The 24,833-nt window shown below is 37.5% G+C and overlaps 1 protein-coding gene across 1 annotated transcript in view; it reads right to left on the bottom strand.

The window, feature by feature from the left end:
* The window catches only part of GNB1 (G protein subunit beta 1), a gene marked incomplete in the record, with an annotated part of 238,044 nt that extends 216,757 nt beyond the window's left edge, over positions 1 to 21,287 (bottom strand). Inside the window, 1 exon segment of the mRNA XM_053690362.1 lies at positions 20,831 to 21,287.
* Positions 21,288 to 24,833: the final 3,546 nt, after the last annotated feature.

Here is a 24,833-nt window from a genome sequence, read left to right as displayed (position 1 = left end):
TATTGCTGGATAGGCTCTGTTGCAAAAGGTAGTTTTTATGAACTCCTTTGTAAGAGCGATGGCAACAAGTCATCACTGAGTAGGTGAAAAAAAATTATTTAGAAAGTAAGAGTTTATTTCCAAGTACACTACTCTCCACCCAGGCATCCAGTAAAGTTCACCCCTCCTCCAGATAAAGTTCAGAAGAAGGGTATTATAAACCTAGAATTCCCCTCTGTACCATTATTTCATCAGCACCTCCTTGTAGACCATCTTCCAAATGATTACTATCCCCAGAATCTTACTTGGGAAGGTTCTTTATATCAAACTGGATATAAAGTACAGGTAGCCCTCGGTTTACAACGGTTCAATTTGCACCGTTTCAGAATAACAACCTTTTTTTCAGTCATGTGACTGCTATTGAAAAGCATTGAGAAGCAGTGCATTGATTAAAATAGCCAGTAGGTGGAGCTGTCCGCTTGTGTTGCAGCAAATATATGTAAGCCAAGCACACAAGCAGGCTGAAATTAATCAGTGTAGCTAGCTAGACCTGAGCTATCGAGCAGCTTTCAAAGGAACAAGATCTTCCAGTCTATAAATAAGTCCAGATTGGAATGCATAGAAAGAACTGTTTGCAAAAAAATGCAAGTAAAGTCTGTGTTGTGTGTTTTTTATTAGGTGTATAATGCTGTTTTAGCAAATGTTTTTGTTCATTTAACTTAGTTTAATTATATATTCTGTGTTGTGCGATTATTTAATTAGGTTTATAATGCTGTTTAGCATTTAAAGTCTTCAATTCAAAGCCTTAAAATAATGTATTAGGTGTTACTTATGACAATTTTGAGAGGGGCCTGGTACCTAACTCACTCACTTCCCATTGACTTACATTATAAACTGGGTTTCAATTTACAACGGTTTCGATTTACAACCATTCCTTCTGGAACCTAACCCTGGCGTAAACTGAGGGCTACCTGTATGTGTTTTACGTTTCTTCTTTATACCTGACAGAGTTTAGGAAGTTTTCCTGCTGCATGTATATTACAGCAGGGCTGAATTTTACCACTGGCTCCTAACTTTTTGGGTTATTCTCCATATATCTATTTACAAATACCACTGTCAGTGTGGCTCCTACATTTTCTTAGTGGCTCCTAAATTTTAAACAGATTTGTCGACCACTGTATTACAGGACAATGTGGATTTCATTATGCCATCTGAATCTTTCAGATTTACACACGCTGGTTTCTACAACAGAAATGGAGATGTCCTGGTGAATTCACTACATGGATGCCTGGAATGCTATCTTTTTTTTTGTTTCTTCTCTACCTCCAAAAAATTTGAGTCTGGTGACAAACCTCAGGATTGGAGAGCCTTCAGCAGCCTCTCTTTGAAAGTTGAGCAGATCATGAGAGCCTTCCATAGACACAACCTAGAACTCTAGGTGGGCTACTTTACAAACTTTAGTTTTCCTAAAGGTTTGTGAGGACTGTTGTAGTAATCTGTGAAAATAAGTTTCCGGTTTCCGTGATTCAACAGATTTTTGGTACCAGATGCAAGACACTGGCACAATACATTCTAAAAGAGACCCATCACATACCTCAATTTTCTAGGCGTATGTGAACCAATGGCGCCATAAAATGTAATCCTGGCATGTAAATTATGGGGTACTGGACCACACTGCATTTTCCTCTATGTATGAATTCCTGCCTTCCCTGCAGTTAAATACACCTAGCAGTTGGGGCATCCAAATATTAATTACAAACAATTTGTGCTGTAAAAAGCTAGTGATTTCCTGTAGCTCTCTGGGAGGAGCTGAATAATTTATTAGCGCAGTATGGGAGAGCTAAATCAGGGAGGCAGTGGGCCCCAAAAGGAGAGATTTGCAAAGATCACAACTGCACCTCTCCTGCTTACTGCCCGTTTCACTTCTCCATATTTCTGTCTTCTCCCTCGATCAAGCTTGGTGCCATTAAATGTGGTGACCGACACTTTAAGGAAAGCATGCTTGGAGGAAAAGCTTCTAGGGTTCCCTAAAATTACAATTTGCATTCCTTGCTGGTTGCCAAGTGGTTAGAGTATTGCCCTGAAATGTACTGTAGCTCTTTGGTATCCACAGTATTAAACTGTGCTACATTAGCTACGTTCTAGGAAAGATGTGGAGGTAAGGTGGTTATGTGGGAGGGGCTGCCGAGTGCTTATTCTTTGATAAAATTTACTAAATGTTGCATCCTAAGTTTAACAGAAAACACACAAATAAATCCCCACCTCCAAATTTTTTGGTTAAGTTGCAAAATATGTTTTGCAGTAAAAAAGATCAAATCTACATTTTATAAAACAGGATCCGAGTATTTGCCTTTCCTGTTTCTTTATGCCTTCCCCAAAAAAGTGAAGGTATATTGCTCACTTATTCTCTCTTTTAATTTCAGCCTTGTAAAGGAACTGGTTTTGTACCCCCTAGATACCTTATTTTTAACTATTTTAGTGTGAGCTAAAAGTAATACACATAGCATTTATTATTGCACAATTATGTCATTTAAATTAACTTGAAGGGACAGGGTTCACCAATTTTCATACAACAGCATAAAATAGACACTACTATAAAGAAGATTATGCACATATACTGAACTAAAAATCCAGTAAAAAAAACCCTCACAAAAAAAAAAAAATCTGTTGACGAGATTAGGCTGGAACGTCCAGTGAAAGGGGCTGGAAAAGCAGGAAGACCAAACACTCCCCCCTCCCCATATGAAAAGACAGTTTACACAAACAGGCGCCACAGGAATCTGTAGACTTCGGGCTACATCTGTTACTTTGGGGCTTGGTTAGAAGTCTGAAAATCAGCACATGGATAGTAAAAAACATAAGCAAAACTATTCATTGTTACAAAAAACTCCCAGATGTGCTATATAAATTGATCAGCTACAAAAAATGTATGCAAAGAAAAATCGTGTACAATGTCCCTTTAACGATAATAGAAGAATGGTATCAAGCTCCCTATGTAACATGGCTTCACCCATATTAGTTATTATTCCAGAGTGGCATACTGTACGTTAAAATATGACAATACTAGTGCATACAAAACACTCAGTGGGGCTCTAGGTGTGTTGGATTTACTTTAACGCATGTCTTTAAATTGCTAAACCCTGCAGAATGACAGCAACTGTTTTAAAATACAACTATGAATCACGCATATTTTAAAGGATTCCCTAAACACTAGGGAATGGGAAGTGATGCATAACATTAAAGAAAGCATGACCTCCTAAACAACTTTTAAATTTAATTATATTGTAAATTTTGCTTAAAGGGACATTAAACACTTTGAGATGGTAATATAAAATGATAAATTGTATATAATAAGACAACTCTGCAATATACTTTCGTTATTTATTTTGTCCTCTTTGCCTGTAATTCCATTTTGAAATTGTGAGCTTTTCAGTTCCTGTTAGAAATAGAAGTGCAGAACACTGTTATATTCTACACAGCCACTGGCTGCACACTCTAGTGACCTATTTATAACTGTCTCTAATTGGCCACAGCAGAGAAGGTTACACAAGTTACAACATGGCAGCTACCAGTGTTTTATAGACACTAAAACTTTAAACTTATTTTGTCACTTTTTAAACAACTAATGAAACTTTAAAAAATACATCTACATGTTAGTCATGAACTAATCTTTTCTTTGAATACATCTTTCTATCTAGCATGTATTTAGTGTTTAATGTCCCTTTAAAGGGACAGTAAAGTCATAATTAGATATCCATGATTTAGACAGTATACCATTTAAACAACTTAAAGGGACAGTCTACACTAGAATTGTTATTGTTTTAAAATATAGATAATCCCTTTATTACCCATTCTCCAATTTTGCATAACCAACACAGTTATAATAATATACTTTTAACCTCTGTGATTATCTTGTCTCTAAGCCTCTGCAAACTGCCCCTTTTTTCAGTTCTTTTGACAGACTTGCAGTCTAGCCAATCAGTGCCTGCTCCCAGATTACTTCACGTGCACAAGCACAGTGTTATCTATATGAAATATGTGAACTAACACCATCTAGTGGTGAAAAACTGTTAAAATGCAATCTGAAAGAGGTGGGCTTCAAGGTCTAAGAAATTAGCATATGAACCTCCTAGGTTAAGCTTTCAACTAAGAATACCAAGAGAACAAAGCAAAATTGGTGATACAATTAAATTGGAAAATTGTTTAAACTGACATGCTTTATCTGAATCATGAAAGTTTATTTTGGCCTAGACTGTCCCTTTAATATACTTCTATTAAATTTGCTTCCTTCTCTTGTTATCCATTTCTGAAAGGTTTATCTAGGAGAGCTCAGGAGCAGCAAAGAACCTAGGTTCTATCTGCCGATTGGTGGCTGCATAAATATACTGATAGTCATTGGTTCACCCATGTGTTCAGTTAGAAACCAGTAGTGCATTGCTGCTCCTTCAACAAATACCAAGAGAATGAAGCTAATGTGACAAGAGAAGTAAACTGGAAAGTTGTTTAAAAATTGTCTGCTCTACCTAAAACACGAAGAAAAAGAATTAGGTTTCATCTCCCTTTAATTCTATTGATATCCTTTTGTTAAAAAAAACAATCCTAGGTGAGCACAGGAGAGCGCACATGGCTTTAACCATCTGGCAGCAGTGTTTGCAACAATGTTTATAAAAATAGTATACATATTTGCAAACACTAATGCCACAGAATGTCTTATCAGCCCCAGCTATGTTTACTCTTCAACAGCAGATACAAGAAAGCAAAATGACATGAGCTATTGCAATCATTTTACTGTCCCTTTAATGGATTACACCAATTTCCCTTTAACTCCAGTCTTCTGCGAGAAGCTTTTTTACCTCATCACAAGCATAGGAAGGCTGCAGTTCAAATCAGAGCAACAAATATAAAACACAACTAACAAAGTTACCTTACATAGCTTTGTTGTTGACTACAGGAAAACACATTGCCTCAAAATCGCACTAAATACATTTAGAACATTACCTGCCTTTATGAATTTTAATAAGGGGGTAAGACGCATTTTTATCAATCAGAACAATTTAAAAAAAAAAAAAAATGTATTAACCCATGATATTGGAATCCTTGGGGGGGGGAAAACACCATTTAAAGGGATATTAAACCCATTTTTTTTCCTTTCATGATTCAGATAGAGCATGCAATTTTAAGCAACTTTCTAATTTACTTCTATTATCAATTTTTCTTTATTCTTTTGCTATCTGAAAAAGCAATACTTTTTTCAACACCCTGGTCAGCAAGCACTACCCAGGTGCTGAACCAAAACTGGGCCGGCTCCCAAGCTTAAATTTCTGTTTTTCAAATAAAGATACTAATAGAATTAAGAAAAATTAATAGGAATAAATTAGAAAGTTGCTTAAAATTGAATGCTGAATCATTAATTAAAAAGTGAATTTCAGTGCTCCCCCCCCCCCTTTTTTTTAGAAGCCTTGGTGCCAAGTATTTGTTAAAGGTCCATGATACCGAAATGTTGAAGAACTTGAAAGTGATGCAGCATACTAGAATATATTACCGAAACATCTCTATGTAAAAAAGAAAGATATTTTACCTCAAAATGTATTCAAACCCCATTGCAAAAGACTTAAGCAGAAAATCAGTATGCCTGTCCTGGGACAGGCAAGGGAGTGAGCCTCATGCACACATGTTATTTCACTATTCAGTTTAAGGACTTACTCTGCTGAGCTAAGAACATTTTGAGGTAAAATATCTTACTTTTTAACATAGATGCTCAGGTGATATTTTCCTGTCAGCTTTTTATAGTTACTGTGCCAGGTGTAGGGGATTTAAAAAGGTGGAAAATTAGAATAAAGCACTGTGACCATGCACAGCGTAAAGGAGGTAAATGTGCAAGCCCTGCAACTTACATCAGTCAAAGGCCCACAATGGGCATCAGTCCCATTTTCTAAGCTCCAGGGCAGTGGCCTTTGCTCTTTACAGGAAGCCAAAGCAGTTGTTTAAAGGGACAGTCTAGTCAAAAAATAAACTTTCATGAGTCAGATAGGACACACAAATTTAAACAACTTTACAATTTACATTTGTAATCAAATGTTTGTTTTGTTCTCTTGGTATTCTTTGTTGAAAGTTAAGCCTAGACAGGCTCAAATGCTAATTTCTAAGCACTTGAAGGCCGTCTCAGTGCATTTTGACAGTTTTGCACAGCTAGACAACTTCAGTTCATATGTGTCAAAGTTAACATTGTGTACTCTCACTGTGGAGTTATTTATGAGTCAGTAATGATTGGCTAAAATGCAAGTCTGTCAAAAGAACTGCAATAAGGGGGAAGTCTGCAGAGGCTTAGATATAAATGTCCTCTAGCTATGAAAAACTCAAATGCATTCAGATAAGAGGCAACCTTGAAGGGCTTAGAAATTCGTATATGAGCCTATTTAGGTTTAGCTTTCAATTAAGAATACCAAAAGAACAAAGCAAATTTGGTAAATTGGAAAGTGGTTTAAAGTTACATACCCTATCTGAATCACAAAAGTATAATTTTGACTAGCCAGTCCCTTTAATAGAAATCATTGCAATATGTATTATCCATTTTGCTGAGGGCAAATGTTTAACATCGGAACAATGCAAACATTTACATGAAAAATGAAATCACACGATCGATGAGGTTGCACGATTTCAAGGCTGAGATCAGATCGGGGGCACCACATACACTGCTAGGCATGCCCCCATGTTCGATTTTTCATTCCCGTAAAGGACGACACTGCAAGACCACGTATCAGGCAAGACGTTTCATGCTGTCCTAGCGACGTTAAAGGCCAGCACTGTAAGGACGGCATGGAACATCCTGACAAAGTGAAGGGGTTAAATACATTTTACCTTTTATTCATATTTATAGTACATTTGTGCTTCCTGTCAGAGGCCTACAAGGAGGCAGCCTTTGCAGGAAGGTTTATCTTAGCCTGATGTCATAAAACTTCTAGGGTAGTGAATAGACTAGATAGTTCTGAGCAAATCTGACTCCCTGCTAAAAGAATAAAAACTTGGGTTTTGAAAATCCTTTGCTCTTAAAACACAGGGGGGGGGGGGTTGTTGGGAGGCAGGAATACACTGAGAATTTCTAATTTTGAAAAACGAAAAAAAAAGAAAAAATTGTTATTTGCCATCTTTTTCTTTTAATATTAACGGATTTATCATTTCTTTTTACCAAAAGAGCACTGTTTGAAAATAGGAATGTTGTAAGTTTAAAGGGATATTAAGGGCAAAAGAATATTTATTCGCAAGGTTGTTGGAGAATGTTCTAAAAAAGGTATTAACTCAAAAAGCTGTTTAATTGAAACATGCTAATATGGTCCATGTTGAGTAAATTATAAATAAAAATTGAGGCTTATTTAAGCAATTTTAGCAACAGTAAGAAAGTCAAGTCACTTTTCTAACATTTTTTTCAAACATATATTTGCAAATGTGATGTGTGGTGTCAAGTAATTATGTAATTAATGGTTATTTTCTGTTCCGAATGTTAAAGATGACATCAAATTTGGGTTCAGCAGTGATGTCATCAATTTCAAGAAAGATCTGAGTTGAATTTACTAATTTTGTTAATTGCTTATACAATCAGCAATTAACCCCTTAACGATCAAGGATGTGCCAGGCACGTCCTCCAAAAGGACGTCAGTTAATGTCCAAGGACGTGCCTGGCACATCCTCTGGGGTTTCAAGCGCTGGAAGAGATTGTGATCACTTCCAGGGTATTGCAGTGATGCCTCGATATTGAGGCATCCTGCAATACCCTTTTTTAGCCACCAATGCATAGAGCCACACTGACCCTCTCTGCATCGGCCAGCGATGGTGCAGATCGTGGGTGGGAGCCTTAGAAGGAAGGCGGGTGGGCGGCCCATCGCTGATCCTCTTCCTGTCAGGCTGGATGATTGTGCCGGTAGCGTGTGCGCGGGATCGGGACCACTACAGAAAAGTGTAAGGGAAAGGGGGGATAAATGTTTGGAAAAGGATTTGGGAGGGGGTAGGGTATTTAGGGGGGGGGGGGCAGCTACACTACATAAATTGTTTTTTGTATAAAAAAAATAAAATAAAACCTATTTTAGCAAACTTAGTACTGGCACACAGCTGTCAGTAGCCAAGATGACCGCATATAGTTAGAGGGGGACGGTTAGAGAGCTGTTTGGTGGGGGAGGGGGGACCAACACTGTAGAATAACTATAAAAAAAAAACAAAAAACTTATTTTAGCACTGGCAGACTTTCTGCCAGTACTTAAGATGGTGGTGACAATTGTGATGTGGGGGAGGGAAAAGAGCCGTTTGAGGGGGGTCAGGAAGGGATCAGGGGGTTGGATGTGTCATGTGGGAGGTTGATCTCTACACTAAAGCTAAAATTAACCATCACAAGCTACCAAATTAACCCCTTTAGTGCTGGGCATAATACAAGTATGGTTCTAATTACCAAAAAGCAACGCCAAAGCCATATATGTCTGCTATTTCTGAAAAAAGGGGATCACAGAGAAGCATTTACATCCATTTGTGCCATAATTGCACAAGTTGTTTGTAAATAATTTCAATGAGAAACCTAAAGTTTGTGAAAAAGTTTGAAAAAAAAAAAAAAGTGAACGATTTTTTTTTATTTGATTGCATTTGGCAGTGAAATGGTGGCATGAAATATACCAAAATGGGCATAGATCAATACTTTAGGTTGTCTACTAAAAAAAAATATATATACATGTGATGGGTTATTGAGGGATTCCAGACAGATATCAGCATTACTATTGCTAATGTTGGGGGGGGGGGGGGGAATGGTTTGGAAATAGCAAAGTGCTACTCCTACTTATTGCCCTATAACTTGCAAAAAAAAAAAGCAAAGAACATGTAAACATTAGCTATTTCTAAACTCAGGACAAAATTTAGAAACTATTTAGCATGGGTGTTTCTTGGTGGTTGTAGATGTGTAACAGATGGGGGTCAAAGTTAGAAAAAGTGTGTTTTTTCCATTTTTCATCATATTTTATTAAAAATTTTTATAGTAAATTATAAGATATGATGAAAATAAAGGCATCTATAGAAAGTCCATTTAATGGTGAGAAAAACGGTATATAATATGTATGGGTACAGTAAATGAGTAAGAATAAAATTACAGCTAAACACAAACACCGCAGAAATGTAAAAATAGCCCTGGTCCCAAATGGTAAGAAAAATGAAACGTGCTGTTGACATTAAGGGGTTAAAGAAACTAAAAACTAACTTTCAAAAAAGAGCATTAAAACAAAATCTTTCCAATTTACTTCTATTATATAATTTGCTTTGTTATCTTGGTATTCTTTGTAAGCAAAAAAAAAAACCTAGGAAGGCTTAGGAGCCCCAATGCACTAATTAAACCTAGGAAGGCTTAGGAGCAGCAACGCACTAATTAAACCTAGGAAGGCTTAGGAGCAGCAATGCACTACTGGGATATAGCTTCTGATCGGTGACTGCACATATGATTGTTAGTGGCTCAGCTGATGTGTTCAGGTAGCTACACAAACTGAAATGCTATTCCTTCAGCAAAAGGATACCAAGAAGCAAATTTAATAGAAGTAAATTGTAAAGTTGTTTAATTGTATGCATTATCTGAATCATGAGACATGTTTTGGGTTTTATGTGATAAATGTGGTTTTAACATTTTATATAAGTTAAATTACAAAACCTGTTTTTGAGAGCCCCCCAACTCTTTTACTCCCAATACTTCAAATTTGTAGCCCTCCGCAATAGTATTCTAAGCAAGAGAAACACTCCACAAGTATTTTTACAATATTTTCCCAATTTCCTAGATCCCACTAAAATATTTTGACTCGCTCCTAGAGTATTTAAATGTCATAAAACATTCAAATTAAACTCATGTCCTTTTTGTATTCCTTTCTATGACATTTCAACCCAATCAAACTGCAACCATTTCAATTAGTTATGATGCCAGAAAACAAGAACATCTGATTGTCTTTCAGTGATGAAACAGAATTCACAAACTCATGCAAAAAGTTTTCTGTATCAATTAGAATAGCCTTGGATCTGACACTTTAAAGGGACATTTACAAAACATTTATGCAAAAAAAGTGTTCAATTTATATAGCACACCTAACCAAGCCCCAAAGTGTCTGATGTATACATGCGTTTACAGACTACTGCTGGCTCCTGTTTGTCTAATCTGGCATTTCATATGCAGGGAAGGGGGGGGTGTTCCAGCTAACCTCATCAAAAGTGCTAAACTTGGAGCATCTAATTGTTTTTAAAAAGATTTTATACAGGATTTTTAAATCAGTATCTGTGCATATTCTTCTTTATAGCAGTGTCTAATACATGCAGTTATATGACAATTGGTGTATACTATCCCTTTAAAGAGACAGTTTACCCCAAAACTTTATCTCCTTTAATTTGTTCCCAATGACCAATTTGACAAACTGGAGTGTATTAAATAGTTTACAAATAGCTCCTTAGCCTTCATTTTGACATTTGAAATAGCTGAACAAATTCAGAACATGGGGAACACATTCAGGGAACAACAATTTTACAGTGAACTATCCCTTTAATTTTAGCCAATTTTATAAATTCAATACAAAGTCCTAATCATTGGCACAAAAATAAATAAAATATGAAAAACTTTTGGCGGAAACCCAAGGAGACAAATGATCTAAGCACACATTTTCCTGGGAGCTCCTGTCCTGTATCTTACTACATACTACTATTGTAGTGCACTATGTATTACCAGTTACACAGGCAGGAGCAGCAGGATTTAGAAACACGTTGCTTCCTCACTGATGTTAATCATCTTGATTAAAGCTCTTGTACAATCCAGGCAGACAACGCTGCCAATTTACCTACCTTGGCACACGTTCTACAGGAGGGCATAGACAAGAACACAAGCTATTTATGTGAAATACAGGAGACAACTCTGGGCAACAAATTTTGTCCCCAAGTTAAAATGTGTAAATGGTGACAACCTGTTTTCTGCTCAAAGGATCGTCACACACAGCCAAGAATACTGGCCCTAGGTTATTCTCCAGACTTTGCCCATTTTATATTAAAATTGTGCCAGATGTGCGCAGTTGGGGAAGAGGACTAATCAGACTCTCTCCATGAAAACAAACTAAAATCTGTGTATGTGGATATATAGAATCTCAACTAATCCTACAATAAGAATTTGTTGCAAAAAAATATTACAATTTAATATTAATTTCATGTCACGCTTTATTATTCTCACAACAGCACATTGTATTCTGAAAAGCTGATGACCCCAGGTGTTCTCACTTTGCACATGCTCTGCGCCAACTCTTTAGCAACAGGTTGATCCAGTTTACTACTTGGGTGAAAGGTCAAGCAAGAGTACATACAGCAGCTCCAAGGTGCCATAGTGCTGATGCAAACGTAGAGGGATGAGAACACTGCCATAGGAGATACAGGTATACCTCACTTTACAGCGCTTCGCCAATACAGCGCTTTGTGGAGCTGAAGTTCAACCTCCAAGGATTTTGAAACAGTGCTGTAATTATTGTGAGATTGTGAGAAAGGCGACTGGCACCATTTTGTTATGCGCAGTTCACTCTGTTTACAGCATTACAGTGCAATCTGTGTCTCAGTGCTATAGTCTGGCAAATGTTACTACAGTATTTGTCACTTGTTTACAGGTACAGTATTTATTGAATACTAATTGAATACTGTGCTAGTGTTAAACTAAACGTAGCACTATTTCACCCCTAATATGTGTTAGTTCAAACATGTTTTTAAGTCTTTAAACACTGGCAAGTGAAAAGAAAGCTAAAACTGCCTTGTTTCACTTTAAGGCGGTTTTCACTTTACAGCGGGGCTCCGGTCCCTAACCCGCTGTATGAGCAGGGTATACCTGTATTGCAGTCAGGCATTAGTGATGTGCAGAAAGTACATCCACATGAATGGGAGAGGCATACTTTGAGAAAAGCTCTAATAGCATATTTAACATTTCAGCAGCAAGTAACTTATGTGCTTGTGCATTTATATACTAAGGGCTTGATTTATCAAGCTATGATGGACTTGTCCACCGCAGCTCGCCTCTGGTGGACTGAATTCCGCTTGCGGAATTCAACATTGCACAAGAACGCTATTTTGTGCTCTTGTGCAACACTGCACCCTGCCCGCAAGCAGACAATCACATGCGGGCAGGAGCTGTCAATCTCCCCAGTAGGACGAGACCGGGGAGATTGAAATTCTCCACCTAAGAGGTGGAGAAGAGTTAGGGAAGCAGCGGTCTGATGTCAACAGCACCCTCATATCTACACACAACTTGAGAGCTACACATTAATAATTTGTCATTGCTATTATAAACAAAAGATACCTTGTGATTTAACCCCTTGATTATTTTAAAGGGACTGTACACTGTAAAATTGTTTTTCCATAAATGTATTTTAAATGACTTGTAATACAAACTGCAGAGTATAAAATATTTGAGAAATTGCATTTTCGGCTTTGTGTATCTGAAGTAGCTGGTTTTGTGCTTTGAAACCACAGCCTATTACAATGGGTTGAGCTTCAGGTATTATCAAATCTCATTATGTTATCACTTTCATGTACACAGACTTGCTTCCTTACCTTATATTTGTCTGGAACATCAAAGCTCAATACATAGAGAGAACAATGGAAAATTATCATTTTATTACTTAACTATCATGCCCCCCACTAAAAGTGTAATCTCTTCTGCTGGCTGTGTTTACTTAGGCTTGTCAATAGCGTATACGCCAGCATCAAAACTTTCAGTATAGGTTGGGAAACCACAAGCTAAATCAGCTATTTCAAATGCTGAAATATGAGTAAAGGAGCTACTTGCAACCAATTTAATACACTCTAGCATGTAAAAAAGGATAATTGAGAATAATTTAAAGGGGAGAAAGTTTTTGGGTGAACTGTCCCTTTAAAACAGTGTCCTGTTCCCCCTTGACAGCCTCCTCACTTGCTCAAAGGGTAGGTGAGCCCAGAGGCAGAACTTTGTTACTTTCTGCGATGAGATTTTTTTAGTGAAAATTTTTCTGCAGGTCATTTTTAAATAAAATTCAATTTTAAAGTTAGACAGTTACACTAAGGCACCAGTTTAATTGCAATGTGTTGGTTAACTGAAGAATTAAGCAATTTTTAATGTTTTATAATATAGTGCAGTAGTTAAAAATTGCATTGCAAATTAGCTGCATACAAAAAAAAAAGACATTTTAAAATGTTTCTAATAAATCTGTTTCCTTTTCTCTTGATCTAACATAGAAATGTAGTAATAAAAATATGCAGTGCTCTTACATTCAGAATAAACAGCTTTGCAGACTGGGAAAGGCTAAGGGGCGGGTTTGAAAAAATCTCAGAGCCAGTCAACAAGCAATGTGCTACTGCATATTTGACTGCTCACTTCAAACAGCAGTTTGCCTTGGACGCCATGTGTTAAGGAAAATTTACACAGTGCAGCCAGAGCACAGCTCTGTTTGAAGAGAATAGTCTAATGTGGAGCAGCACTACAATGTTCAAGCGCTAACATTTCCTGCATGTGTCTTGTTCTTTCTGCAGACATGCTGCATTTTCTGCGATGACATCTCACATCACTGTATGTTCTGCCTTGGGGTAGGTGAGTAGATCACCAATGCAGTGCTTAAAAAGGTGCCAGAGCTTTTATTTTGCCGTCAGGCACCCTATTTTTGTCAAGCATTATAATACATTACAGCAGGGCTTGACAAACCAAGGAGCCCGAGAGCCACTGGCTCCTAACTTTTTGGGTTATTCTCCATATATCTATATACAAATCCAAGCCCTTTTTGTGGTTTGTGATTAATACAGCTAGAAGCCGTTACCCATGCTATTTTCAATGGAAAAATGTATGCACAGCAATTCTGGCCCTGAAGTCAGAGCGAATAATTACCATCAGCCTATTGATTTTATATATGTGAAAGCAAGGCAATAAAGGCATGCATTTTAAACACCACCATATAATGCAGTACTATCAGACTGTATAGCATAAATGCACAATATCTATGTACAATCAACCACATATGCCACCCATGATTGGTTCACCAATATCAGTTAAAATCTGTGTATAGATATATGTAACTCCCTTGTGTGGTTGTTAAACGGTTATATGCAAGTAACAGCATAATAAAATGTTTTGAAGCATTAGAGAATTTATTATTTCACTTAAAGGGACAGTCTACACCAGAATTTTTATTGTTTAAAAAGACAGATAATCCCTTTATTAAACATTCCCCAGTTTTGCATAACCAACAGTTATATTAATATATGTTTTACCTCTGTGATTACCTTGTATCTAAGCCTCTGCAGACTGCCCCCTTTTCTCGGTGCTTTGACAGCCAATCAGTGCAGACTCCTAAATAACTCCACGGGAGTGAGCACAATGTTATCTATATGACACACATGAACTAGTACTGTCTAACTGAAAAACTTTCAAAATGCTCTGAGCTAAGAGGTGGGTTTTCAACCGTTTAGAAATCAGTTTGACCCTACCTAGGCTTAGCTTTTCAAAAATACCACCAAGGGAACAAAGCAAATTTGATGATAAAAGTCAATTCGAAAGTTGTTTAAAATTGCATGCCCTGTCTGAATCATGAAAGTTTAATTTTGACTAGACTGTCCCTTTAAGGAAAATCCACCTTTACCTTTAACTTGAAGCTCACACAAAGGGCTGCAATGCATTGCAGAGCTAATGTCAGTTAAAGATTTAGATATTGATGTATGTAAAGAAAGCAAAACAGTTATTCAGGTTTTACTTTTGCTAGTGCAGGTTGTTTGGGGGGGGGGGGCGCTTTGCAGGTGCCATGTGACCTTAATTGTAGGGATTCCAGGCAAACCTTTTCCATGCAATTAATGCAAATTTGTTGAAAATCTAGGCTATCTACATACATATTACACACACATACGTGTGTGTGCGTGCGCCACAACACTTTTTGCCTGGGTGGCATTAAGAAGCAGCCGGGTGGGGACTAATATTTTCTGCACAATTTAACAAAATGTACTCCCATAGGAAGAACTTGTTTTCACTTTCTGTGATCATTTTTTTTGTGAAAAACTTAAGGACAGCTACACTAAAGCACCAGCTCAATTGCAATGTATTTATTAGCGGTTTATTAGCTGGAGAATAAAGCAATTTTTTAAGTTTTATAATATTTTGCAGCAGTTTAAAATTGCAATATATATTTTAGAGTTTTTAAAGTGTCTCTTGAATAAATGTGCTTCCTTTGCTCTTGGTCTAACATTATAAAGTAAATAATGTAGTAATAAAAAAGGTGCATTGCTCACAAGAACACCTTACACAGCTTTGTAGACACAGAAAAGATGGGGTGGGAGGTTAAAATAAGCCCTAAGAGTCAGTCAGCTTTCACTTTGCAGTTCTGCTCTGTAGTCGACTGTTCGTTATGTTGGTATTACAGTGTTAAGTTAAAACTTACAGTGCAGACAGAGCACAGCTCTGTTTGAAAAGAACAGCCTGTTGTGGAACAGAGCTGCAAAGCAGAACTTTTTTAAATTTTCGGCAATGAGACTTTAGTGAAAAATTGCTGCAGGTAATTTTGAAACAAAATTCAATTTTACATTAGACAGTTTACACTAAAGCACCAGCTGTATTGCAATGTGATGATTAACTAGTAAATAAAGCATTTACATTTCATAATATTGCATTTCAAGTTTTTAACATGTTTTATGAATAAATTTCTCTTTTTCGCTCGTTGTCAGAAATCAATGCACTTCCGCTTTACAAAGCTGCTCTGTATTTGACGGTTTTCTTCAGTGTTTTGCTCTGGAAAGCTTACATAGTGCAGCCAGAGCTTGGTACTGTTTAAAGAGAACAGCCTGATGTGGAGCAGCGCTGCAGAGCGAAAGGGCCAACAGTCTGTGCATGCGTCTCGTTCATTCTGCAGACATGCTGCATTTTCTGTGATGACATTTCAGATTACAGCATGTTCTGCATTGGGAAATGTAAAGATAATTTGTGCAATACAAATTTAACTTTTTTAATATTAGCTTAATATTGGCTAACATTTTAGCTGTGTTGTCAGTAAAATTAGCCGGGTGGTGCTCCGACTAACAAAAAGGTCCTGGGGAGAACACTGCACACTATATGAGAACGCAATAAAAGTTGGATTTGATTCTCTCAGCTGTGAGGCCGACATCACCCAGCCAAATTTTGATGTGTGGCTGGAAGTGGGGGCACCTATGTATGCCTTAGAATTCTAATCCTGGGAGTCAGGGACTAATTTTAAAGTGATGGTAAATCCTAGGTTTTTTTTTTTAGAAATGCTAGGATTTACTAGTGTTATAAAGTAAGTGTGAAGTATAAAAAACTTCATGCTGAAATAACCTTTATTTGCCCGCTACTTTATGCCCATGACAAAACATTTTTTCATTGAGGTTACGTTTTTACCTCTTAGCCAAAAGCCAAGCTAGCCTTTGGCTTTATGCTGTATGGCTAGCATGCTATTGGCTAAGAAGTGGAAAACGTCAGCTCACTGAGAAAATAGCGTTTTTTCGTGGGCGACCGGTGGCGCTCAGCATAAAGTTGCAGGCAAATAAAGGTACTTTCAGCATGAAGGTTTTTTATATACTTACTGAAAGCCCCCTTTATTTATAGCACGGGTAAATCCTAGCGCTTCAAAAACACTAGGTTTTACCATCACTTTAAGGAACCAACAGGTTGGGCTGGCTCCCTGGTGTCTGAGTATGTCTAGCCCAGCTTTAATGGCTACACTAAGAGTATAAACAGAAGTGGTATAACAGAACAACCATTGCATATTGAGAATCATGTCAGAAACCAAAACTTTACTTCAAAGCCAACTGGCCTAGTGGGAAATGACTGCAGTTGAGGGGTGGAATGTGCAATCAGCAAACTGCTAGTCTGTGTTCTCTTCCCTGGTATCGAGGTTCTCAGGGATAAGCAGGAAGGGCAGCAGTTAGTGAAATCTTTAGCTGCCATGGCATTTTGATGTACAGAATAAAGCAAAAGAGAACATTTTAGTATTATTTTCACATAATGCATGTCTCTTGAATAAATGTTTTTTGTGGTTAAACACAAACTTATTGTGTAATTGGTTTCATCTAAGAGAGGTAATAAGTATTACATATTTAAAAGGGACACTCAAGTCAAAATAAACTTATGATCCATATAGAGCAGCAGTTTTAAGACACTTTCCAATTACTTCCATTATTAAATTGTGCAGTCATTATATTCACACTTTTTTGGGATCAAGATCCTACTGAGCATGTGCACAAGCTCACATGGTATCCTATACTAGTCTGGGATAGGCTGATGTCTCACATTATACAGGGGGCAGGAAAATGGAAGAAAAAAAATTGTCAGAAAACAATCTACTGCTTAATTGAAATTCAGAGTAGATGTTAAATCGCCTTTCTTATGCACTTGTTAATGCAATTCTACTGCGTTGAGTGGTCCTTTAAATTTGAAGTGCTGTGATTAGCAAACTTTTTTTTTTTAAGACAAGACCATTTTAGTGGACTGGAATTAAAAGACCAGTAAATACAGTAGATTTCTATAATCAACAAATGCATGATAAAGACAATGCAATAGCACTTAGCCTAAACTTCAAATGAGTTGATTTTTTTCTGATAAATTTCAATGTGTTTATTTCCACTCATCCAGTATCATGTGACAGCTACCAGCCAAAAACAAACGTATATACGAATATTCTATTAATCCTTGCACACGCTCAGTAGGAGCTGGTGACAAAGTAAATATGGGAAAGTTGTTAAATTGCTGCTCTAAAGCATTAAAGTTTAATTTTGACTTGAGTGTCCCTTTAAACTCGTTAGGAGTGCTGATGTTCAATAAATAAGAGGGAGATATGCTTATCAGCCAGTGAGCAATCTGGCCCTAATGCCTTCCTTGCTTGCACTTCCTGCTAGCTTCAAAATAAAAAATTAAAAAACACTAACATCTTAATAGAAACATTTGTAACATTAAAAGCACTATTTAGGCAGTTTTTTTTTAATTTTGTTACATAAAGAAGCTGATGTTTATCTTGAAGCCAAAAGTAAATGTAAATGTACAACTGTTACTTAAAATAAAAAAATAAAAAAATATCCATTCTAAAAAATGCCTATAGATACAAAAAAAAGCCCTTTACCTAAATGTCCATGTTTAAAAATTTTGTAATAACATTGTGGAAACTAAAAAAAAAGCCCACAACCATGTTTACTCCAGCCCCTGGTCCATTAGCATGAGTTTATAACCAGGGCTCCAGTAAAATGCAGTAGCAAGGACTACATAAACATACATTAATCTGCATGTTATTGCAAGAAAGTAAAAGCACCAGCATAATCCCGTCTGTTGAATTGTGACATTTCTACATTATAAGCAATTATGCTGCAAATATAATGAATAAAATAGTTATGTACAATATCCCGTCCCTTATCCTGATTAAGACATCAGGACATAGTTAAGAAAAAAAAAATATATAAATAGTCAATAAAAGGTAATCACAAGTAAAAATTTATTTTTCAACATGCCTTAAATTTCAAAAACTATTTAATACAACAGATAATTTGGGCTTTTGATGTATGTGAAATGTGTTGTTTTCCAAAGAAAGTTATAGCATTCTAGCAATACATTTTAAACTAACATGTAGCAGGTTAAAACTGCAACCTCTTTCTTTCTACAGATAAACATTTCCATTTGATTTCTGCTCTACAAATGCATGACTACCAAACATAACAAAAATGCTACTCTCACTTGTACTTTATCAAATTTGTATGAATAGGTTGAAGTGTCTTCAAACTATATATTTATATAAACCTGAAATCAAAGTATTTTAAATCTATCAAAGCTGAAATTATCCAGTTTAAAAAAAAAAACAAACAAAAAAAACTTAAGAGCTAAATACTGGGTTATGCCAATTTTAATCAGTACATCTCTTATAAAAACCAAGGTTAAATACTCCTCCAACCAAAATCATTCTGTGTAGAGGGGGCACTAGAAATAGAATGCTGAAAAATAATTAACAGCCCTTATGAAAGGAAGCAAGGATGTGCATAGCGGTGTTGTAAAAACCTGCCAATGAGAACTGTAACAATAGGAAATGCAAGACCAGGGGAAGCGAGGTTGCCTTGTCAAACAAGGAAAGGGAGTTCAACATGAAAAACCTAAAACGCTGATACGCCATCTTGTTGCAGTAGCTGGGCCTAGGATCAGACACTTTCTATTCACACAGCTGATAGAGATACTCAACATTCTTTCCAGTTTTAAAGTATAACAAATCTGCACCATAATTTCTCTTAATCATACTTTATTTAACGACATGAAATAATACATTGTATAAACATATTGAGAACACATGTAATGCTATATCAGAAATTTCAATCTAAATGTACACATGCTTTAAAACATTTCTAGCTATACAGAGCTGTTTAGCTGTTTAGATGTCGCAGTTTCCATGCTTAAGCAATTGTGTTAATTTGTTTCAAATGAAAGTGGAACACATTTATTGATGTATTTACTGTACAAGACACAGCATCTTAGCCAACATATATGTATGATTCCATTTGCCTTACTGGCAATCTCACTTGACAGCTGCAGAATATATAGAATTCTGACATGTCAAACACACCTTAATCCCTTTGCTTTTAGAGTGGCTGCAGCACATAAAGCTCCTGTTGGCACCCAAAGGGTTAACCCTGCTAAAACCTATTTCTACTCGGAAAGCTACAGCAGAACAAAGACAATTCACAGGTATACCAGTAAATCCCATTCATCGGGCATTGTCACAAAGCGGGTTTGTGATTTTCCTCCTCCATGATGCATACATTGACATTCCTGCCTTGCAGGTCCCTCCCTTTTTCCACTGCCTTGGAGGGCAAGATCCACCATTATTTTGCATCCACTCGTGCCACTGACATCTACAAAATGCATAAGAATCTAAACAATATTACTATGTTTCCATAGCATCTCTGTTTTACTGAGAAAATATATATTATATTGCACTCACAGACAAGATGCAAATTTTATTTACTATCCCCCCTTCCTAGGAGATAGGTTGAAAAATTTACAGTGTCATCTTAAAATACCTACATTACTTAACTGTATTCCAAATTTGCATCCACTAGCTCTTTCCTTTATTAAATCCACAAGCAAGTCTTCTGATTTGCATTATATTTACCTACATAGAATTCTGTGTAAACCCAACACAATGTTCAATAACTAAATGCAAACCTCAAAATAGCCATTACCTTCCAACCAAGTGTATGTGTAATTATATATATATATATATATATATATATATATATATATATATATATATATATATATATACACACACATATATATATATATATATATATATACACACACACACACATATATATATACACACATACACACATATATATATATATATATATACACACACACACACACATATATATATACACACATACACACACATATATATATATACACACACACATATATATATATACACACACATATATATATATATATATATATATACACACATATATATTAAACATTGCAGAGGAAAAAAATCTGTACTCCCCACCCCTAAACAGCTGGCTTCCTCTCAGTGCGGTCTGGCAGGAGGAAGGGAGTAGGGGGGAGGGTGAAAGACCTTAAAAATAAAAGGGGACAAAAACACTACTCCACCCGTTGATTTGTACATGAAGGGTTATTTAGAATAGTAGTTTTATAAAAAAAAAATACCTAAACCACTTGAGCAGAGGGATACTTGGAAGGCAAGGGGACACTAAATGAGGTGAATGTTAACCTCTTGTGTGCCTGAGAAGCTGGAAACTCATTGCTCTGCAGTCATCCCATGCAAAAAAAGTGGGTTACAGCAGATGGTGAAGATTTTACCTGCTGACAGGCCAATATGTGCTCATCAACGCCGAAGGTGTACGGTTCCCTTTCTCCTGTTCAGTCCCACTCCTCGGCCTCCTGTTGTCCCTTTTTCCAGATGAAGTTAAGTATTTATTTATTTGCTAGTCAGTTGTCCCCTTCCCCCAAAGACCAGTGTCTTAAACCGAGCTATGAGGGCGTGCGAAAGGTAACGAGGGGTCGGGGAGGATGAGGGGGTAAAAGGAGACGTGCTGGGCGGTGACGGGGAAGGGTGGCAGCTGCGGAGCGGCCTCTTGGATATTCTCTTGGTGTCTTGGATACTTTATTCCCGTGCACGGCCTTCAGAGCCCGTCTTCCGTGTCAAATACCACAAAACAAACGCTTACTAATCACCGTCCCCCTCAGAATCCTTCAGCCATCGAGCAGAGATGGGCGCGGTAACCCTGTGGACAACGCCGGGAAACCCCACGCACGGAAAGGCGGAGCCAAGAAAGCAGGAGGGGCTTATTGTGCTACGTCACTACGCAGGGCTAGATCTCTAGCACGTAAATGGAACTGGGCGGGAACAGAACTGAGGTGCCGCACGAATTCGTTGACAAACTTGACATTATTACACGATTCAATGTGACTGAGTGGTGTTTTGTCAGTAAATATGATGAACCCTTACAATAAACATACAGATACCAAATACATTATTTAAAATTGTATTGCCAGCTAATAATTAATGTAATACTAGAAAAAAATGTATCTGAGATTAAAACTTAATAAGACTGAATTATAATGTGTATAGTAGACCTAGAAAAATTACATAATGTTTTATAACTTAGTCAGGACCAATTGAACTGTTAAACAATAATGTTAAATCTTGTATAATTTTGTCATTGTCAAGTGACTGAATAGCAATAATTGAAGCACTCAGATGTGTTGTGCTCAGGTCTAAAGAGACACATTTGAGTCATAACAGAATTACATAATTTATTTTTTGTACAAATGCTTCAAAACTTCCTTTCTATGGTTGCACCTCTAATTTTTTGGTGCAATTAATTTCATAGTAATTAGGCAAGTGGGCATGGCCATCCACACCTATTTTCCCAATACAAATAGATAAAATGCCCCAAACATAATAACATCAATGGGAACATCATGTGCAACAGAAGAGAGTTACTTGTTGTAAGCATGTACTTACACATCGTTTAAAAAATTGTACTGACTGCTATCAAATTAATGACCCATGTTTGTGTATATTTTAGATATAAAGAGCAGTATTTCAGCATTGGCAACTGGACACCCATGAAGGGAGCTGATAAACATTCAGAAAGCATTTGGAAATAGATGCACAGAATGCAAAATGTCTGTAGTTTGGATCCATCTATACATGCAGCTCGTGGTAAAGACATTTGTATGCCAATCACCTACTAATGACAGGGGTATGAAACCCCACATAGCAAAGACAGGGTTCCTCTTTTCTTTGGTGTCATAGACCTCTGTGATTAAATGAGAGCTTACATAAACTCTTTCAGATTCACCCATTAGACTGAGATTATTATTATTTTTTTAAAAAGGCAAACATATACCTCCAGATGTTTACAAAATATCTTCCAAAACCATGACACGAACTGTGGATCTCTGTTCTAAAAAAAAAAATCTACAGAAGCATGAAATGGGGCAGAACAACATGTTCATGAAAGAGAAGCTCCAGACCAATAAGTAAGTAACTTAGGTAGAGCCACAAAATGAACTTGCTTGGAGAAACAATCCACCATTACCAAAAGGGTTGTATTTCCCAAGGATAGAGAAAGGTCCACAATAAAATTCACAAAGAGGTGGATCCATAGTTGACATAGAACTGGAAGTGTGTGCGTGATAAGCCAGAATGAGTTAGCCTAATCAAAATCCTGAATATCTTTTGCTAAATAGGGCCTACACACAGAAGCAATACTTGTGTTTTCTAAACTTTAGGATGTCCAAAAACCTTGCATTGACAAGCTTTTGATAGCAATTATAGCATTACCAATGTTATAGTAATAATTGACAGAACGTAATCACTGGCTCACAATAAGATTAAGCTGGCAAAACACTACAGAACATAAACTAAGCTAATACAGTTGCAATAGTAATCAGATATCCCAAATAAGTCAGGTCCAGTGGTACTAGAGGCAGGTATAGATCAGCAGGATTGATAATGGGCAGAAAGTACACTGAACAGTATTATACTGAAGGAAAACAGGGAAGTTATAGCTAGAAAGGGCCAGCATAACAGGACATACAGGGGTCGACAAATCTGTTTAAAATGTAGGTGCTGGTAAAAATAATTAGGAGCCAGACATACTTTTAAGAGTTGGACAAAAATAAAAAACGTTAGGAGCCAGCGGTAAAATTCTGGGAAGCCAGTGGCTCCATGGCTCTTGGGTTTGTTAAGCTTTGGAGATCTGCAAGATACAGAGGAGTAGTGGCCATCAGGTAACAGGGCAATAATGACCAGTTGAACACAAGAGCAGTGAAGGCCAGCAGTGATGATGAGACCAGCCACAGAGAGCTGCAAACAAGTATTATTATTATCATCAGGTATTTGTAGAGCGTCAACAGGTTCTGCAGCGCTATGAACATGGGTGGTATATATAAAAAAAAAACAATTTCAGGGATCAAATGGGGAGAGAGGGTCCTGCCGAGAGTTGCACTGTTTTAGTCGGCTCTTATGAAGGTGAACTAAAAACAGCTGGGCTCATAGGCTTACATGCTATGGGGTTTTAGGGGATAGCAGTGGAGATAGGAAGGTTAGTGTAGGTTGTAAGCGTCCCTGAATAGAGTCTTCAGGGAGCACTTGAAGCTTTTAAAACTAGGGGAGATTCTTGTGGAGCGAGGCAGAAAGTTCCATAAGATGGGAGCCAGTCTTGAGAAATCTTGTAGACGGGAATGTGAGGACGTAACAAGAGAGGAGGAGATCATGAGCAGAGCGAAGGGGATGGGAGGGAGAGTATCTGGAGACAAGGTCTGATATGTATGGGGGAGCAGTGCAATTGAGGGCTTTGTGTATCAGAGTGAGAATTTTGTGTTTAATCCTGGAGGCAAGAGGAAGCCAGTGAAGGGAGTGGCAGAGAGGTGCGGCAGATGAAGAGCGACGTGCAAGGAAGATGAGCCTGGCAGAGGCATTCATTATGGATTGCAAAGGAGCTAGGCGGCAGGTAGGGAGACCAGAGAGGATAGAGTTGCAGTAGTCGAGGTGGGAAAGGATGAGAGAGTGAATTAAAATCTTAGTTGTGTCTTGTGTACAGAAATGTCTAATTTTAGCAATGTTTTTGAGGTGGAAGCGGCAGGCTTTAGCCAAGAATTGAATGTGAGGAGTGAAAGAAAGATCTGAGTGAAGTGTGACCCCAAGACATCCGGCATGTGAGGTTGGGGTAATGATGGAGTTGTCAACAGTTATAGAGACATGGGGTGTGGAGATTTTGGAAGAAGGGGAGAAAATAAGGAGCTCAGTTTTGGAGAGATTTAGCTTTAGGTAGTGAGAGGACATCCAAGATGAGATGTGGGAGAGACAGTTAGTGACACGGGTTAGCAAGGAAGGAGATAGTTCTGGTGCAGAGAGGTAGATTTGGGTATCGTCGACATACAAATGATAATGAAACCCATGGAACTTTATTAAGGGACCTAGTGAAGACGTGTAGATTGAGAAGAGAAGGGGACCGAGGACAGAGCCTTGCGGTACCCCAACAGTAAGAGGTAACGGGGCAGAGGATACCCCAGAGAAGGCTACACTAAAGGTACGGTTAGACAGATAGGAAGAGAACCAAGAGAGAGCTGTGTCACAGATGCCGAATGATTGGAGGGTATGGAGCAAAAGAGGGTGGTCAACAGTATCAAAGGTTGAAGACAGATCAAGGAGGATAAGTAGAGAGAAGTGGCCTTTTGATTTTGCTGTAAGTAGGTTGTTGGTAACCTTAACAATTGCTGTCTCTGTTGAGTGAAGGGGGGCGAAATCCAGATTGCAGTGGGTCAAGGAGGGAGTTTAATGTAAGAAAAT

This window comes from Bombina bombina, chromosome 8 (assembly GCF_027579735.1).
Source record: "Bombina bombina isolate aBomBom1 chromosome 8, aBomBom1.pri, whole genome shotgun sequence".
Classification (NCBI taxonomy): domain Eukaryota; kingdom Metazoa; phylum Chordata; class Amphibia; order Anura; family Bombinatoridae; genus Bombina; species Bombina bombina.
This window is presented reverse-complemented; position numbering and strand designations above follow the sequence as displayed.